Source organism: Triturus cristatus, chromosome 7, assembly GCF_964204655.1.
Source record: "Triturus cristatus chromosome 7, aTriCri1.1, whole genome shotgun sequence".
NCBI lineage: Eukaryota > Metazoa > Chordata > Amphibia > Caudata > Salamandridae > Triturus > Triturus cristatus.
The window spans coordinates 246,349,867-246,370,472 of NC_140590.1; positions in this window are offsets into that span (position 1 = coordinate 246,349,867).

The following is a 20,606-nucleotide window of genomic DNA, read 5'->3' on the forward strand; positions in this document are numbered from 1 at the left end:
GGTTGCGGGCTAGCCGGGCTGTGTGGGCCTTTATTGGACTACCAGGGCCAGTGACTTCCCCATTCGGCTCCAAGCCTCCTTAAACCACAAACACCTGGCAATCACACCATTTTAAGCATCTCGCCTACTTCGCTTGAGGAACGTTCTCCCCTCTGAGTAAAACGGTCTCTACCAGGCTATTTGTAGCAGCCTTCCCTAAGGTATCTACTGCAAACCGCGGATTATGTATAATGAGCGTGTGCCGGTAACTGTTGATTTATGACTATTTTTCCCTATTGTATGTGACTGGAGGAATACAGAGCCCACAGACAAATTTTCTTTGGTGACAATCTCCTCAAAGACATTTCTACTGAGCACCTTCACTCGTGTATATTGGAATCATGCTGTTTTTGATCTTGTCAGACTTTAGATAAAGATATTTTTATTTTTCTAAATTGGTGTGGTGTCCTTTTTGTGGGGGTCTCACTGGACTGTTGTGGGCGTTTTGCACAACTACTTTACACATTGCCTCCTGAGTTTAGCCTACCTGCTCTGCACCAAGCTACCAGAGGGTGGTCTAGGGTATTTTGAGACCTACCCTGTCGGAGGCGGTGGTCCCTAATTGGACAAGGGTGCAACCCCTGCCAACTAGAGACCCTGTTTCTAACAATGGGGGATTTTAACTGTGTGATTGATTATCGTATAGATACTACTAATCGGCAAGCTAGTGTTTGGATGCGCAAAACACGTGCATCTATCATGGAAATAATTAGATTGCACAGTCTTGTTGATGTATGGTGAGCTTTGTACACCTGAATACCTGGCTATACTTATTACTCAGCACCTCATAGACTGTAAAAAAACTACTTATGTTCAATAAAAATCCTCCTGAGCTACTAGTATTATTAGAGATGTAATAGTAACCACATAAGACAAGGTTACATTAGTTACCACCAAATGCAAGATCACTAGCAGGGATCACCTCTGCCTCAGGCAGGGTTGCCATCAGCAATGTACAAAATGCATTGTCAATGTGGAATGCCTTTACATGGGTAATACATATCAGCCGTAGCTGCAATGTCACTAGCACCAAGTAAATATTATTAGTAATAAGTGCTCCCCAACACCATTTGATTTTTATCACTCAAATATCCTCTTTAAATATACACTGGAAATTCAACAATTTTTCTCTAAACATGAACTTATGGGTTCTGAAAATACACACTTTTCAGTTTCAGTATACATATATTAATTCAACCAAGCAAAATCTTCTAATTTAGTTCACTGGGCTGCATACAGAGTGCTACTTACAGGTAGTTGGAGAGCTACCAGTAGCTCACGAGCTACTCATTGGAATAACCTGTCATAAACAATATTCTCATATAGATCTGATATTGGTACAAGGGCAGTTGCTGGAAGGGGCATCTATCGAGATCTGTCCTACGGTTACCTCAGATCACAAACCTATTATATTTATTATGTAGTCTAGATCTGTGCAGGGAAGGGACGGTCAACAACCATTTACATTTCCTCAAAAATTGCTCGCCAGCATGGAATATCGGGTCTATATAAAGCGTTTACTTCTAGAGTATCTATCAAGTCTGGGACTGCATGAAAGCATATATACAGGGGTGACGCTTTGGTTCATTCTGGCCCTAAACAGGTGTAAACAGCTAGAGTAAGTCCAAATTCGGCAGGAGTGCTTGGATTTGGGAAAAGATCATGATCAGGCAATCCTCTCAAAAGACTAGCAGGACCAGTCACTATTTCTGAAACTAACAGAGAGATGGAAAATGCTTAGTAGGGGGCTGAAGGAGAGGGTGACTGCCATTTATCAGAAAAACAGGGCTCACCAATACGAGTATGGAGAAAAGGTGGGGCGTCTGTTGGCTTGTCAGATTTCTGATAAAAAATCAAATAATACCATCCGTCGGATTATAGGGGAAAGCGGTGTAGTATATATGGATCCTCAATCAATCATGGAACAATGTGCTATATTTTATCAAAAACAATACCAGGGATCTGACAGTAACAACTATCTAGCTGCAGATAAGTACCTGCAGAAATGTGGTATGTCCTGATTCAATCTCCAACAGCAACAGGTCCTGGAGGGGGAAATTAGATTGAGACAGCCATTAATGCACTACCTTCAGGGAAAGCAGCTGGGGAAAGTTCAATACCTCTGGAATTCTATAACATATTTATAGATGTTTTGGCACCAGAGTTCTTTGACTTAGTAACGCTATCAGTAACGGAGGGGCTGCTCCGCTATCATGGGGACATACTAACATCATTGTTTTTCTTAAAAAAGATAAGCCTTCCCAAGAACGGAGCTCTTATCGACCTATCTCCCTGATAAATGCAGACGTAAAGGTCTTTTCTAAAATTCTAGCTCTGCGTCTTGCTCCAGTTATGCATAATGTGGTCTCAGAACAACATGGGTTTATCCCTGCTAGGGATGCCACGCTTCATATCAACACTGCAATTGCAGCATTTGATGTGCCCGGTAAAACTAAGGATAATATAGGTATGATCATGCTGAATGCGGAGAAGACTTTTTATCGGGTCATTTGGGGAGCACTTTGGCTGATTATGGATAAATGTGGAATAGGCAGTCAGTTTAACACACTTGTACAGAGGCTCTATAAGAACCCGGTCACTAAGGTAATGATCTTCCTCCTTTCCTATATTACGGGGCACACGGCAGGGCTGCCCTCTCTCTCCCGAGCTCCTTTGCCCTTTATATCGAATCTTATATAAGGCACTTGAATCAGAGTAAGGGCATACAACCTGTTGGTTGAATGGTATCGATCTGAAAATAATGGCTTACGCGGATGAAGGTGCAGTTTTCGCTAGTAACCCGAATGATGCTGTTAATATAATATCTAAGGAGGCCGAACAATTTGTCTCCTTCTCTGGCTACAAGTTGAACCTTTCAAAGACGCAGGTTATTTAACATTTTAAGTCACACACCCCTGGTATAGAGGCAGCAGATACTGCTACTTAGCTTGGCAAACGTGTGTGCAGTTGGGTGGAGAAGATTATCCCACTAACTTTGAATCTCTTTTGAAAAGAGTCATAGCAAAACTGCAACAATGGCATCAACTCCCATTGACCATCTTGGGTAGATGTAATATTGTGAAAATGAGTATACTCCCCAAGTTTCTGTATTTGTTTCGCTCAGGATCACTCAGAGTTCCAGACTCTTTTTTCAAACCATTGTTCAGGGCAATTAGCAGTTTTATATGTGGCTATCCGAGACCTAGGCGCGCTCACTGCTTCCTGAAGCTACCCTATACACAGGGAGGATTCAGACTACCAGATTTTAAGTTATTTTTTTGGGCATCATTTACTGGCCGTATTCAAAGCTTGTTGGTTGGAGTCAAGGCTGGGCCAACTACATATGGATACCAACTAGCACTAGGTATTGACTTCCGATTTTCTATGCACAAACTGATGGATCCCAACTACTTTAAATGGGTGAGGTTCAAAGTAGTAAGGGATATAGTGTGAATTTGGAGAGAAATCTGTACAAGATTCTCCTTACCAACCGTACATTCGCTGATCCCGCTCTGGGGCAACCCTTTATTTCCCAATATATTTTACAACAATGTAGGGAGACTTTGGAGTCAGGTGGCATAGCATATTTTGGACAGTTTTTTGATAGGCATGGTTTCTGGGCATTTACTTCCTCACAGGCTGCATTTGGGCTTCCACAGTACCATTTTTTCAAATATCTGCAGATGAGGGAAAATATTGTTAATCACCTTAAGTATAGGAATGATACAACAACGACTGACCTTCTTTCTTGTTATTTTTCTAGACAGGAAGCGAAGATGGTCAGTATAAGTATATTGTGGCAGAAGTACATGGTCTATGCTCCTGACAATAGTACTCAACTTGCTTAAAAATGAAACCAGCGCCTGATGACTGCAGTTATGTCTGCTGAGCTAAAAGATGCATCAGCTATCCTAGATCAGTCAATCAGCTCGACTAGCCTCAAATTACAGCAACTTAAGACAATCTGTATGTTATGTTATCTTTCTTAGGGGCATATTAACAAGTCGGCGATTTGAAATTATCACCGCTTTTACGTCCGTTTTCGGGCGAAAAGCAGCGATAATTTCCTCGCCTTATCAGCAAAGACACGCTATTGCGTGCCTTAATGACTTAGCGCCCGTTTCCAGCACACCAAACTTTGCATCGCTAATGAGATGCAAAGTAGGCGTGGCTGTGAAACAAACCAGTGAAAATATTGCGAAGGCAGCTTCGCGATTAACAAGGAAGGGTAGCAATTTTTTTTATTGCGTTAAGTATGCCTTAACGCAGGAATTTAACTTCTGTTAAATTCCTGACTAAGGCATACTTAAAATGGGGGGTGGATTCTGTGGCTAAGACCATAGGCCCTATCATCTAGGATATCGCCGTTTTCCACCATGAAAAACGGTGATATCCACACTATGGAAATGTTATCGCTTCGGCGATGCGCGTTGTTAATAACGCGCTAACCGGGCGATAAATTCCAGAGATAGCCGGCGATAAATATGCAAGCGCGCTTTGCGATATTTATCGCCGGCCCCTGTTAAAATGCCCCTTTGTTCTTTCCTGGCCATTCCAGAATGGATTCACTTATAAATCAACCTCCAATTTTCTAGTATATTATTTTATGTCATCTTTTATATCTACTGGATATATTCTGTATATGTAAGTGACTGTCCGGATTATTCTGACTCTTGGTAAAAATCGAATACATTTTTAATCTGAGAGAATCTTTAGAAGATTTAAATCTCCTGCTAAGAAATAAGTTACTGACTCTCGATGGGCCTTATTTTCTTGAATTTTCCAATCTGGTTTGCAATACTCCTTACGCAGTAATCTGGTCTGACCAATATGTAGTTCCTTTTTAGTGTTACTCATCAGCACTGACCAAATATGATGTTAAGCCGCTTTTAATTACAAGCTCTTGGCACAAATCACTATGGATAATCTAGTTCACTCGCTTAAAACAATATGGAAAACAGGGTCTGACTTAGATGCAAAGATCAAAAACTTTAATAACCTCCTTTTGGAAGCTTTGGTCGAAGTGGCGCCTACAGAACTCAGTACCTTGTACTAAAAGTCTCCCTCAGCTTTCTGGTTTATGCAAGATTTTCATAATGAACACCTACAAGGACGTAGCTTCAGAAGGGATGTTTGGGGTGTTACACCCCCCTAATAACTGTATTTTCTTGTAAATAGTTGGGTACTGGTGCTTTCAGTCAGCTACTGTAAGGTGTCTTTTGGATTTAACCAGGAATATTTGCATACGCAAAGACACAAACGCACACACTCTCTCTCCACCTCTCTTTTAAAATTCTTCAAAAATGTTTAATATACAAAATACTGTGGTTTCCCTCACTTTGGACCCGTACCAATCCACATTCCTCTCCCTTTCCACATACCCCTTAAGGCTTTCTAATGAGCCCTGCTTGTCCTAAACTTTATTTTAACATTCTATGATTGTTACAAAATCTGAAGCTCACCCCCTCCCCCAATCTTACTGACCAAGCTATGCCCCTGTTCATAAAAAACACTCCAGGCAAATTCGACAACCATCTCTGACCTAAATGATACTGCCAGAAAGGAGGGAAACGCGACTAAAGCAGTTTTCCAGACTGTAAAATCTTTCTTCTCTCCGTCTACTACTAAACAAAATGTAGAAGCAACTCTGAGCCTTTGTGATAACGTCTCCAACATTTTTCCAGAAGATTACTAATAACTACTGCTTTGATTCAGCTAGTAAAGCCCCTAGCTCTGTAAAGAAATGTTACCCCCTGATAATTGTGCTTATGGTCTTGAACTGCATCACGAAACGTCACTTCCTACAGACGTACATTATCAGAACTCTAGGGCAGCTCTTTGGAAGATACGGAGAGGGCTCTGGTTTCAGTGAAATCTGTGTCTCCTTGAGACCATTGCCCTCCTAGTATTTTAAGGTTAGAGTTAGTGGCGCATAGCTAACAAATTAATATGCGATCTAATCAATAATTAACTGTGGGCATCATCCCTACATTCTGGAAGAAAGCTATGATCCTCCCTTTGTTAAAAAGAGCTCATTCAGATCCCTCCTATATGAGTAACTATAGAACAATTTCCCTGTTTCCTGCTCTGGGAAAACTGTTAGAACAGTCAGACTACAGCCAGATTTCACACCTTATTGAAAATTTAGATTAATTGCATCCACCCCAGTCTGGTTTTCGTAAAGGTTTTAGCACAGAAGTAACACTTCTGGTGGTGGCAGAATTTGTTAAATCAAATCGAGATTCAAGTAAACAAGCAGAAGTCATTCTGCTGGACCTCTCAGCCGCGTTCGGCACTGTCGCTCATGAGATTTTGCTGGACGAGCTGAGAGCTGCTGGAATAACCAATATGGCCGATAAGTGGCTCAAATACTGTTATCAGTAAGATGTGCATCTCCAACCATTTTTATCGGATTTTAAGAAAATGTGTTGCGGGGTACCCTAAGGTTCTGCTCTATGCCCCACACTTTTAAATTCTTGCTCCTCTTGGCAAGTTAGTGGAGAACTGGGGTTTTAATCTTGAGTCCTATAATGATGATACACAGTTGATGCTTTCTTTTCAACAAATGGAAAGCGCTGTGGTGGAAAAGGCACAGAGCTGCCTGACTGCCACAGCGAAGGGTATGAAACAAAGTTATCTGAGAGTGAACTCAGATACATCTGAAATCTTCTGAGCTTTAGGCTCGCCTTCAGTCACATCTCTGTGGCCAGATGATTTAGATCCTCCTCCAATTCCTAGAGATGAGGTTAGGAACCTAGGTGCTATATTCGACAAATAATTATCTTAGAAGCCCCAGGTGATAAATATCACAGCTACATGCTTTTGTTCTCTTGAAATCCTTAAAGAAGACCCTGGTATTTCTACCTGGCAACTCTTGCAAGATAGTAATTCATGCTATGATCAGGACAAAGCTGGACTACACATATTCACTGTGTTTGGGACTACTGGGTGGGTTTCTTAATAAACTACAACTAGTCCAAAATGCTGCTGCCCGTCTTCTCTTGAAATACCCCAAAATACAAACCTTCATGCAAAACTTGACGATTCTACAGTGGCTCCTCATTAAACAGAGAATAATGTTCAAAGCCCTGACCATTACTTATCGTGCCTTACAGCATTCTGATCCTCTCTATCTACAAAGGAGATTCAAACAGTGCATTCCTAGGAGAACTTTATAGCTCTTCCAATCAGGGCTTAGTATATATACCTAAGATACAGAAGGAGAGGTTGTAGGGATGCTCCTTCACTTACTTGACAGCAAGAAAATGGAATCTGCTTACTAAAGCGCTTAGCAACTCTGATACAGAAAAGGTCTTTAAGGCTTCGTAAAGCTCATGTTTTAAGAGAGCTCTAAGTCACCTGTCCATTTTATAAGTCTTTAGCACCAGGACCCTACTTGTGAAGAAGTTGTGCGCTTTATAAATGATATTTATTCATTCAAACATGTACTTTTGCCAAAGCCCAGAGATGCACAGATAATTTCCTTTAGGTGCCCAGATAGCATGAAGAGCTGAAATCAGCAATACAGGAGGTACATAGACATAAAACACCAGGATGTGATGGCGTCCCACTAGAGTGTTATACATTTATTACTCAAAGTCTCTTTGATTTAGCTGCTGATTTGAGTATGTGGCAATCAGAATTACTGAACAAAATCAGCTTGTTTATTTTTTTTAAGACCACCATGCATTCAATATTGTTCTTTCTGGGTTTATGTTTATCGGGGTTTGAGAAAGGGGTGATTAAATTCTAAGTGCTAGGGAAGTTCTTGTGTAAAAGAAGCCTGGCTGTTACAGGAACAGTGAGACATGTTTTTTTCCTTTTGATGTAATGTCTTGAATGGTGCCAACCACATCGATAATCACATCCATGGGCAAACACATCACCCCACCCTATGATGACATCATCCCCACTCTGATGGAACTCCATTAGCTCCACTTTCCAGCCTGCACCATCTTCAAAATCTAGCTGCATCATTTACAAAGCCATCCCAACCAGCACCCCACCTTTTTTGCACACAAGCTCGCTATCTCTGGTGGCTCTTTGAATAACCACATCCAGGACACCTTCATACTGCAGACTATTAAGAGTAAAAATGAAAATACAAGGCAACAAGTTCCATCTGTGTACCCAGGATCTGGAACAACAGCCTCGTATCTATCAGTGTTGTGTAGTTTGTACTAATCTGTAGGACCTGGGCATTTTGTGGACAACATAAACTTTGGGTGAGGTGCTTAGACTGATTCCATGCACCCCGTAGTATATGTTGGCCTACAGACCAGCTATCTAACAGTGCTACCATAAGCCCCCTTAAACTAAACAGGGAGCGAATGGTTTCTGGCAAACACTGAATATGGAAACCTTGACACTTCAGGGATCATGGTAACAGATCACCACCTTTTTTGCTCAGTCACTTGTGCACGCTTGTTCTCAGAGAAGTATACACAGAATACACAGTGGGACGTTTTTCAATATAGTTATTGAACCAACGCTATTCTTGTAAAAAATACATATGCCGCAATAATCATTAGCCAGGAGCAGATGAAATGATTACAAGCACCAAAAGAGCAAATAGCAGATACAGTTCCACCATGGTGCTAACACAGTGTATATATGCAGGCATATAAACCAAGGTAGTTATCAGGCTTACTCCTACTATGCAATCCCTACTCTATGTACGTCTGGGGTGTATGTGAGTGTATAGCCAAGAATCCCCCCTCAGAATGATACAACCCCATTACCTGTGGGGAAAGAATGTAAGACCCGTCTTGGTCATGGACTGGAAACCCCCACGGAGGTGTTAGACAGCTGCCTGGCATAGCTTAAGCATGCAGGACATTTCGATGTCAGCGGAAGTGTCTCCTCTCTTAACCCCTGGAAATGATTCTTTAATTACAATATACAGCATCCATGCGATGTAGACGCAGATTAGCATTGTTATGGGTATGTGGATTTACAGGTACCTCTGAATATAAATGGTTTGAAGATAAAGTTAAACCTAAGAAGATATTGTATTACAAAGAAGAAACCCATATTTTGTTCCACTGCTTAAAAAAAATAAAAAGGCCCTTTCTCCAGTAATTGGGTCAGTTCTGAGGTGGAAGCCACGATTTGGCACTGCTACTCCTGGGACTTGTGTATCATTGTTTTACTCCTTGAGTGGAAAGTATTTCTAATTGAACTTGACTCTCCAAAGTGAAGTGTGGTTGAGCAGTTAAGCCCTACTAGAGGAGGTGAAGAGGGTTTTGAATTCAGATGCTGGATGATTAAAAACACTGAATTAGTATTAATATTAATAATATTTTTTAGGCACAGACTACAGTGAAATGGGTTTCAAAGCCCACAAATACCAATACATTTAAAAGTACACATCCCGGATCAAATACTTCTTTAAAAAAAAATAAAAGATTATCCTTATCCAGGTACTTACATGGACTACAGTAGAGTGCGGCAGCAAGAATCAAAAATAAAAGCTTTTATGTCACAGGGAAACACAACAAAGTGCTCAAGCTGTCCAAGATCACACTATGCATAAGGGCAACTGCTGTAAAATAACTTACGTGATAAATGATGATAGAATGACTTTTCACTTAAAGGGGCGATTTGTGTTTAGAGATAAAATAAAATGATTAATAATTCTGCCATTGACTATAGCTATCTGTTTGTACACTAAGTGCCTAATTATGATGCGGTCGAATATGGCTCTGACCGTCGGTCAGAGCTGTTCCAACCGCATCGTAATATGCTGGTCGGATTCCTTTCCAAGTGACCCATTACGATGGAGTCGGCCGGAAAGGAATGCGAACGGTCATTTCAACTGGCTTCTGAGGGGCTCAGAGAGCCCATCCGCCAACGGAAATGCAGCCAGTAATCCCAAGGTTGGCTTTTTCCGCCAGAGGGATTACGATGTCAGGTTTACACAGCCTTTCAATGCCGGCCTTCCCGACACAGAAAGGATGTCGAAACTCAACATCCCAAGCAGGGTCCCCTTTGGTGCGTGGCCTCTGTTTGGAGGCCGAAGGGGCACTTATGATGCTCCCCTGAAGGTGCCTGCCACAAGGTGCAGGGATGAACCAAACCTTGCATTATACAATGGGAGCATGCATTCCGGCTGGAATAAATTCTCGCAATCTAATGAATAGGAGTGCGACCGTACAGTGTTCGGTCGCATCCTAATTAGTCAGTAGGGACTGCCAACCGGGTGTCGGTCGGTCCCTTGCTTGAGAAAATGTCCGACATTGTAATGAGGCCCCAACCCGTAAATGGACCTAAGGAGCTAAGTGAAGATAAATATATTATTATTATTATTATTCATATCAAAAGCATGTATTTCAACAATGTCTGCTGCCAAACATTTGTTGATAAAAAGACAAATGCAGCAAACACCGACGGTAAGACCAAGGAAAGCTGCTGGGTTAGAAGGATTGTTTACCAGAGGAAAGCTTGAGGTGCATTGTGATTAACACCAAAGATCAAAAGTGGATTATTTAGTGAAAAAATAATATTCTTAACCATGAAAATACCATATCCTAGACAAAGGGATTTCTTTAAGAGCACTTATGCCAGTACACAAAATAGAATTAACATTAATAATAACCGTATTATTCATATACTACATATCACACACATACCACCGCTCTTAAAAACACACATCCGGATGCTAACATTGTTTGTTAACAACAAATGTATTACTACATCCGGGTACTTACTATGAACTACTGTAAGGTGGAGCTGCAACAACAGGCAGAAACATGTTTGTAACAAACAGGGAACCACAACAAAGTACACTGGAAGAAAGCTTTTTAAATGTAACACAACATTAGCCATATTACGTGCTACAGAAATAGTTTCTGCAAACAAGAATATGCCGGTAGTGTTGAAGGCATGTGGAGAATCAAATAAGACAAATCTTTAAGTATTTATTTTCTTTTATATTTATTTTAGAAATAAAACAAATATTACATTAAACTACAAACATTAAAACACAATATAATTCCTCTGCAGCAAACAAAGAATGGAGGAAGAAATCATTCCAAATATCAAGCAGAAATAGTTTAAAAATCACCATTGCTCTATATATTACCCAGGCGAGTGCCCATAAAGAGCCCCCACAGAGCGAGGAGAACTGTCTGAAGTACATAAAGGTGTCTTATCTATGTGCAGAGTCCTTTCTGTAAACAAGCAGTCTGACTGAGAGGAAGAAGGAAGCCCAGGGCAGCTACTTACTTGTAAGGGAACAAAAATAAACATATCAAAGAAAGCTTACAGGAGGCAGTCATAGAAAGGCTGTCCTGCTTTTCACATGTATAACATACAGGCAAGAGGCAGAGGAGGAAGTGAGTGTCTGCCGGCATAGTGTGTTGAGTCAAAAGAAAACAAGCTTTGTATTGCAATTGTTCTTGCCTTTGGGACTTGATAAGTATTTAGCCATGCAGCACATGCGTGGTTTAGCCCATGAAAGGTATTGTAACATAACATTATATAAAAACGTAACAAAACATAACACTTGAATCTGTAAAGCTTTCCGCCACCCCATGAGATATTCTGGCCCTGTCACTGTTCACTGCTAACTCTACTCAATGGTTTACTGTTAATCTACTCAATATTTATAACTTTATTGACCTTCAAAGGATGAGAGCCTGAGTGGAACCGCCAAGATATGCACATGAAGTGAGGACAAACCATACATATATCTACATGCAGACATAGCTATAATAGTTATGCTCATGAACCTACAGACTTGCACTTAAATACAGACACAAATACGTTGTAATCAACAATGGTAAGAAAAAACGACCCACATTTCGAAAAGCTGAATCAACCCACCTTTACAAACCCACAGGCCGGCTCCGCGACTCAGCGCCCTCCCTGGCAGCTTGTTTCATAAGTGCCAGCTATCTGAATGGCTGTTTATTGATATATCTCTCAGACCCGGGTGCCTCACACGCTGCCAGAGTCAGTGACATCAAAGTGTTAAACTTGAAGGGGGACTCTCATGCTGCTAGACTCACATACCATTGTCTTCTGTAGAGGATCACTTACTGCCAGAAAGAGTGGCACCAGCAGTGTCACTGGCACATATCCTTCAGTAGACACATTTTATTTGTCCTGTGCCCTTTACAGCCATGTCATAAATATTAACCACAAAGAGCGACGGACTCAAAAGCAGACGGACGCCTGAGAGGAGTCCTGAGTGAGGGGTGGCAAAAAAAAATGAGTATACCGAGAGAGGCCAGGAGTGCGACCGAAATCCGGGGAGCTGAAGCAGGGTAGGTAGAACGAGGAAACTGTTAAAAAGCAGGGACATATGATAAGGCCGGATTCTTGCCTACCTGGTTATCTCCAAGAATCCTCACAGGTCGCCAGGATCTTTTTATCTGCCAATAGCGTAGAGGGGATGAACACAATTATCAAAATATATTTACCAAAATTAGACTGCATTTGGAAAGGACCACTGACTCCGAATCTAAAATGTATAAGATTTTATTACAACCAAGAACAGCGGAACATACAAACACCTCAACACAAGGTGTAAAAGGTAAATAGGCACTAAAACAAAGGCAAGCCTACGCAGGATTCTCATCCGACTCAAGACAAAAAGAATTACTGATTCCAAAATCATCAAAAAGGCAATAGTCAGACCTATATCTAAATTGAGAATCATTAATCATAGAAAGAAACACAATTTATCACTACACTAACTCTATGCTGACATCCCTACTTAGCATTCCCCATCCCAGGCAAGAGAATCAATAAAAAGGTGTCAGAAGTGAAGACTTCCTAAGAAGTACATTCACTTAGTCAGAGCTCGATCTAAGATGCTCCTTCTAGCTTCCCACCTAAACCTCATCTGCTCAACCCACGGGGCACTGTCCCTAATTCAAAACCCCAAAATCATAAAACACGCCCTTCGGCACACATCTTCGGCCAGGTCTTCTCTCGGTAGTTTTCCATCAGAATTTGAATGGCGTCCAACGTCCATTAGCTTGACCTTGGGTCCCAGGCACCTTCCTCGCTGAAAGTATCTTCTCCACATTCCAATGCACTCCCCTGTTGGCTTCTCACAGCATCCTAACTCCTAAAACAAAGACCTACTCTCCCTAACGAGCGAAATGTCCTTGCACCTGCAACAGAAACATGGGAACGAGAAAACTATTTCACGTCTTTAAGATTTCACATTTCCCTGCAACCCAAAGCCTTTACCAAGGGAATCATTTTCGGCCTACAAAATTAGCTAACATAAGAAAATGGACAGGCCCTTCTCTCCTACGTATATGTGATCATGCCTCTACAAAATTAAACACACTATTAAATCACACTCTGAGCAGTAGTTCATTATTCTCATGTGCGTAAATAAGCAATCTAGAAGTGTAACTTTAACATGGCACGCGTTTAACCTAATACATTGCATGACACAAAACTATTCATTATGCGTTTTACTAAATAAATTCATGATAACTTGTAACGTTGATCTTCACAAAACATTATTACATTTCTGATCACTTCTATGTTAAACGATTACAGCAATACATTTCTATGGCTCTTCTAAACATACATCGATTAATATGCGGGTGCTGACTAACGGTGAATATAATGCACCCCCACGAATTTCAGAATCTCATGACGCTCTATCACATACGAATGAAGACAGGAGGAGAGCGGTGAACACACACTACAAGTGAGTAGATGAAAACAATTGAGTTGAACAAGAGAATTTAAGAGTATAATTTTCAGCTTCACTGTACTTCACGGTACTATACTTGGCAAAGTAATTGAGCACTACAACTGAAACAACTGGGCACGCAGTGTTGTGGGAAGGGTAAGGGACTGGGGGGACGGCATAGTGGCAATGGCTGAAAACACGCAACGGGCGGGAAGGACAAAGCAACCGGCGAAAGGGCCAGGGTATAATGATAGGGCAGTGAAACAAGCAACGGGACAGGGCTGTTATGTGCCTCTGCCCCAGGCAGTCCGCTTAGCGTGCAGGAGCAGCTTGCATAGCGTATATATCTATACATAAACAGGCATACAGTCTGGAGTTCGCCCAGAGCGACACAACGCCTGTAAAGCACGGGTGCATTGCATGGTTAGACTAACACTTGGATTTAGGACAAGAGCACACTGTACCATTTATAATCACCAGCAGCAGGTCTTAGGTCTGCAATTGTTCCTGTACGTCCTTGCTCTACAGCCATGCGTGGTGGAATCAGCCACCATGCCGCGTCTATGTGCCGCAGTTTCAATGTTAATGAAGCACAATTTTTGTTCCAGAACAGTAATAATAAAAAACAACATTCTAAACACACGCACACACTCTTTATGATCATTATAAAACAATTTTCTTTTTTAAAATGCTTTGGGAAGTATGTAGTGAACAGGGAGAACCAAACCCAAACACAGCTTCTAAACTAAACAAGCTGCTGGGCATTGCACTGAGCTCTGACGAGGAGAATGTGAAGCCTGGACCCTGCAAGCCGCTCACACACCAGGCACCCCCTACTCCTGTGGAACGACCAAAAGAAGCCATTAATGAAGTCGCCATGGGCGGAACAACACACACAAAGGAGGGACATACACCAATAACAAGGCACGCACGGAGCTACTCAAAACACGATCATGTGTGAAAAGCTGTTCAGAATTCCACCCAACAAGGAGCGGGGAGGCTGGGTTTTAGCGAGACGCGACTAAGACGGGAGGAAGGGCCATCACAGCTGTGTACAGTGTGTTCGCCAACCAAAATGTTCTCTTAGTGAAATTACCGGGAAGGGAGCTAAGCACACAAAGTAGGGAAATTTACACAAATGCACCAATAACAAGCCAGCAATTCTGAATGCCTGAGATAACAACCAATGGCAATCGGTGGGTGTGCCAAAAGCCCACAGAAGAGATACAACAAGGCTTGCAGACAGCGCAAGCTCTGTCAAAGCTCGACCTAAAAAAAACATTGTCAAACCAACAATAACAAAAAAGCTTTGGCAAAGACAAAATAATGAAATATAACAAAAAAGTGAAAGGAGCCCTATAACTGAAGTAAACTATTTTTTATGTACTTATGTACAGGCAGAATGCAGTCATTCACAGTGAGAATTGCCAGTGGCTGAAGTGGACAGTACCAATGCCCCATGCTGCATGATGTGGTGGGCAGAAGCAAAATGTGAATTACACCTTAACAGGCCAATGGGTGAAAAACACTGACCAAAAGGCCCAGTCATTGTTTTTTGACCTGCTCGATCATTTCTGAATACTAGCGGCCGGCCCAGGAGGTTGTAGGCCCGTGCTTGTACCCTTTTTCTCTGCACAATAAAAACTTTAAAAAAAAAAAAAACTATATTAGTTGGGGCCTGCGCAGAGGGCAAGTTGGGGGACCTCATTAATTTCGCTGGGGAGCACAATGAGTGCTTAAGTGAGAGATTGTAATACTTGTATGGGCAAATGAATGCCCCAGGTGTACACTTGGGTAATCACAGCAGGTGAATAGGCAGGGACCGCACCAAGTACAAAGGTAACAACATCAAGTGCAGAGATGGAATGCCACCAAGAATGCATAGATGGTGATTGCACAGAGTGTTGAGCTGGGAGTCCACATGGGATCTTGGGGGGGCTGTGGGGTGTGAGTGTGTTGCTGTGTGTGCACACATGGTCACCTCTGTGTTCATTGTGATTGTGAGACTGTGGGATGTAGTGGCATACATCTGTGTGTGATGTCAGTGTATGGTGTAGAATCGTAGATAGTATGAGGAATGTAATGATGTGCAAGAGCTTTTATTTGTGGAATTTGCTGAGAGCCTCATTCAGAAACTGCCCTTTGCAGTACATTTTGAAGTACTAAAATAGTTCCAGAAGATCATGACAGCCATTGACATAGAAGTAAGACTAGATGTTGACATTGCACTGACCAGTGGCAACATTAAATTCTATTTCTATTTCAGTGGCTGTCTAATTTTTTTGTTTTGAAAATCTGGTCACACTAGCACGCAGCCGGACACTTAAAATCTCCAGCGTTGTGCTGGGCTGGTGGGCTCAGCAGGGGGTGGGACAGGCATGTGCAGTGCACAGACAAGCGTTATTCTAGTTTTACTCTGCCTGCCTAGGCTATGTTGCTCTCCTGGTTCTATTTCACTCCTGACTCAAACCTGCCTTCTGCATCTAGGAGACCTTAACTTTCACTTAGAAGACTGCACTGACACAAACTCTGCAGCCCTTCTGGAAAACCTCAGAAATAATGGCCTCATCTAGCGTGTTACTGAAACCACCCATATCGCTGGACACCTATTGGACCTTATCTTGTTCTCCTCAATCAGCAACATCACAGTTGACAAGCCAACAACCACGACCTGCACACACCACGCCGTCGTCAGTTTTAACGTACCCATCCGCACCACCAGAGACCTACCACCAATGAACCTCCCTGCCACAACCTGAAAAGCATCACAGCATCTGCCCTCTCAGTGCACTAGCCTAAGCACACCAGTAATTTACTGAAAGCCATCAAGAACCTCTACAGTTAGATCACCGAATGAGTCAACACCCTGGCCTCCCTGAAATGCAACCCAACTGCAAGTGTCTAATCAAAGACCAGATGATAGACAGAGGAACTCAGGCTGTTGAAACACACTGAAAGCAACTGGAGAAAAAATGGAGAGCCACGGATAAAGACATCTTCAAATCCACCCTAAGATGCACCACCAACAGACACAGAGCACCAAGTGCACAGCTAGGCACAAACGGCAGCAAGAAAATCTTCACCAGCATCAAAGATTTCACCACACCTCCTGCTGCCTACAGCATTATCACACCCTCGTAAGACCTTTTTCACAGGCTCTGGGAATTCTAATGTAACAAAATCATCTCCACATATGGCAACTTCATCCCTCAACCGGACTGCTTCTCAGTCACAACTCAACTTCTCATCACAGCTGACCAATGAACTCTGACCTTGTGGCCACCATCACCACAGTCGAAGCCAATGCTACAATGAAGACGAACAACTCAGGTGCTCCATTTAACACTCAGTCCACCATGCCTTCACCTAAGGACTCCTACCAATCAGTGAATCAATTAATCACTACCAATAAGAGCTTTTATTTGTGGAATTTGCTGAGAGCCTCATTCAGAAACTGCCCTTTGCAGTACATTTTGAAGTACTAAAATAGTTCCAGAAGATCATGACAGCCATTGACATAGAAGTAAGACTAGATGTTGACATTGCACTGACCAGTGGCAACATTAAATTCTATTTCTATTTCAGTGGCCGTCTCATTTTTTTGTTCTGAAAATATGGTCACACTAGCACGCAGCCGGGCACTTAAAATCTCCAGCGTTGTACTGGGCTGGTGGGCTCAGCAGGGGGTGGGACAGGCATGTGCAGTGCACAGACAAGCGTCATTCCAGTTTTACTCTGCCTGCCTAGGCTATGTTGCTCTCCTGGTTCTATTTCACTCCAGACTCAAACCTGCCTTCTGCATCTTGGAGACCTTAACTTTCACTTAGAAGACCTCACTGACACAAACTCTGCAGCCCTTCTGGAAAAACTCAGAAATCGTAAGACCTTTTTCACAGGCTCTGGGAATTCTAATGTAACAAAATCATCTCAACATATGGCAACTTCATCCCTCAACCGGACTGCTTCTCAGTCACAACTCAACTTCTCATCACAGCTGACCAATGAACTCTGACCTTGTGGCCCACCATCACCACAGTCGAAGCCAATGCTACAATGAAGACGAACAACTCAGGTGCTCCATTTGACACTCAGTCACCATGCCTTCACCCAAGGACTCCTACCAATCAGTGAATCAATTAATCACTACCAATAATCCTTAACCCCTCTAGCAACACCGTGATATTCCCAGACACCTGGAAACATGTCACATCATGCTCCTGCTCATGAGACCAACTTCTGACCCAGCCACACTCTCCAGCTACGGACCCATCTCCTTCCAACCATAACATGACAGGATCTTAGGGAAAATAATTAACCGATATCTCACCTATAACTTCAGCAACCATTGATACCACACAGTCCAGATTGAAGACTAACTACAGTACACAAACAACATCGCAGCCACAGATGACATCCGCATGATCTTTGACAGAGGAGACAGGGTTAACCCTCAATCTTCTGGACCTCTCTGCAGTATTTGACATGATCTCAATCATGAGATGCCTGCACAAGACTGGCAATCAAACACTTGCTCTCTGCTATATCTGCCCCTTCTTAACAGATAGAACAAAAGCGGTCAGCCTGGCAACTTACCTCTGGGAAGCCCGCAACCTCATCTGCATAATGCCTCAAAGTTAACCGCTCAACCCTAACCTGATCAATGCATACATGACACTTCTGTCCAAAGTCTTCCGCATGCAAGATGTTAACATCATCTCTTATGCTGATGACATGCAACTCATACTTGCCCTTTTGGACAAGAACCCCAAAACAACAACCTGCATGGCTAAGGTGGCTATCTGGATAAAAGCAAAATATCCCAATCTCAACATCCACAAGACAGAAGTAGTGATCTTCTGCAAGAACACCCACATGAGACTTCAACTGATGGCCGGCCAATCTCAGATCCACACCCAGCACCGATGCCAGAAACCTCACAGAAAACTGGGCATGACCACACAAGGCAACACCATCATTGTACCCTGCTCCATCCTGAAGATGCAGAGGATGATATTCAAATGGCTCTGTAAAGAGGACATCAATGTCACATTCCAAGTGCTGCGTTGTGGAGTGCATCAAGTCCTGTGGGGTAAAAACCATTACACATGTGAACCACATGATGAGGTGTCAACCACCACCCCACAACATCCAAATCAGCAACCATACTTAAAAACCCGCAACCAACAATATTGGCGGTAGAACGTAAGAACAGTGGGTCGACATATAACGATACATTACCGATCTTTAATCTCTCTTCGGTCACTCTGAGACAAAAAGAGTGTGCGGTGTTGAGTCGTGGTTTGTCGTTTGTCCCTTGCACTCGTCCTAATTTGTTTAAACTACACGAAGATCTTTACTCTTCCTTCAGGAAAGTAAGATTAAAAAAATTCTTTCTTGATCGTCCTTTAACAAATGATGAAGAAAATCAGTCAAAGTATAAACCTCCGTCTCAGTTTACTCCCACCTTGGATATGGTGGGTCCTGAGGTTAACATCTTTGAACAGAATGTTCATAGAGAAGTAGGACGTGTCATTAAAAATCCCCCTCACACAAATAACAATCTTTCGTATTCAGAAAATGGGGCTTTAAATAACATCAAGTCCAACAAAGATCTTGTTATAAAACCTTGTGATAAGGGTGGCGTTATAGTTGTCATGGATAGAACTCAGTATAATGAGAAAATATCCAGCATGTTAGCTATCCCTCAACACTAAACTAAGTCCCACCCTAGAGAATTATCAAAATTGAAGATGACAATTTTTGACATTACGGGCAGAGCACTAGATCGTGGTGACATCTGCCAAGAAGAATATAACTTTTTGAACAAAACTTGCCCCAAAACTCCAGCTCTATACGGATTGCCAAAAACCCACAAGAATACACTGGATCCCCCCATGCGCCTTATTATCTCGACTATCGGCTTGAGAACTGAGCCATTATCTAAATATGTTGACTCCTATCTCTGTCCTTTAACACAGGACTATGCCTCGTACATTTGTGATACAGGCGATATTATTAATAAGATCGAGGGCATGCCATTCAATTCCAACACACAGACACTGGTAACGCTTGACATTTAGGCTTTATACACTAATATCCCTCAGTGTCAAGCGTTACAATCAGTGGCCTCATTGTTACAGAGAACACCGGGTGACAGACCAGATGGGTTCATATTGGAATGCTTGGAGGTAGTTCTTATGAGTAATTTCTTTGAGTTTGAGGGATCAACATACCAGCAAATCAAGGCACCAGTATGGGAGCTTCCTGTGCTCCAAGTGTGGCAAATACCTACATGGGTGACTGGGAGATCAGGAATGTTTTTAATTAGGCGGCTCCTTTTTTTGACGATGTCATTAGTTGGAGACGCTTTATTGATGATATTTTCTTTATTTGGTCAGGAGACAGTGATTCCTTGGATGAATATATACTTTGGTTAAATGCAAGTGATGGTAATCTGAAATTCACTGCAAAAAGTAGCCCCATCTAAGTAGAATTCTTGGACATTCTGATCTCGGGACTGAATAACATCATTGAGGTGAGCCTATTCAGGAAACCCACAACGAAGAATATGATATTTCATTATCAAAGTTTCCACCCGGCAAGTCAAAGGGATTCTATTCCATTTGGAGAATTCCTCCGTATCAGGCGTAACTGTACTGAGATGCAGAAATTTCACAAACATGGTGATGCTTTGAGGGTACGACTTCTTGCCAGAGGCTATCCACGGAGATTTGTCAGACATGCTTAAAAAAGGGCTAAATATTACGATTGTGATGCCCTACTGGCAGGCACTCGCCGTATGCCTAAAAACCAATGGTATATCACTAAACCTTGGTGAAGGATATTTAGTGTTGTTTAGTCTGCTACATTAGATGTTTGCCTATTGCTTAGACTGCTATTGCGA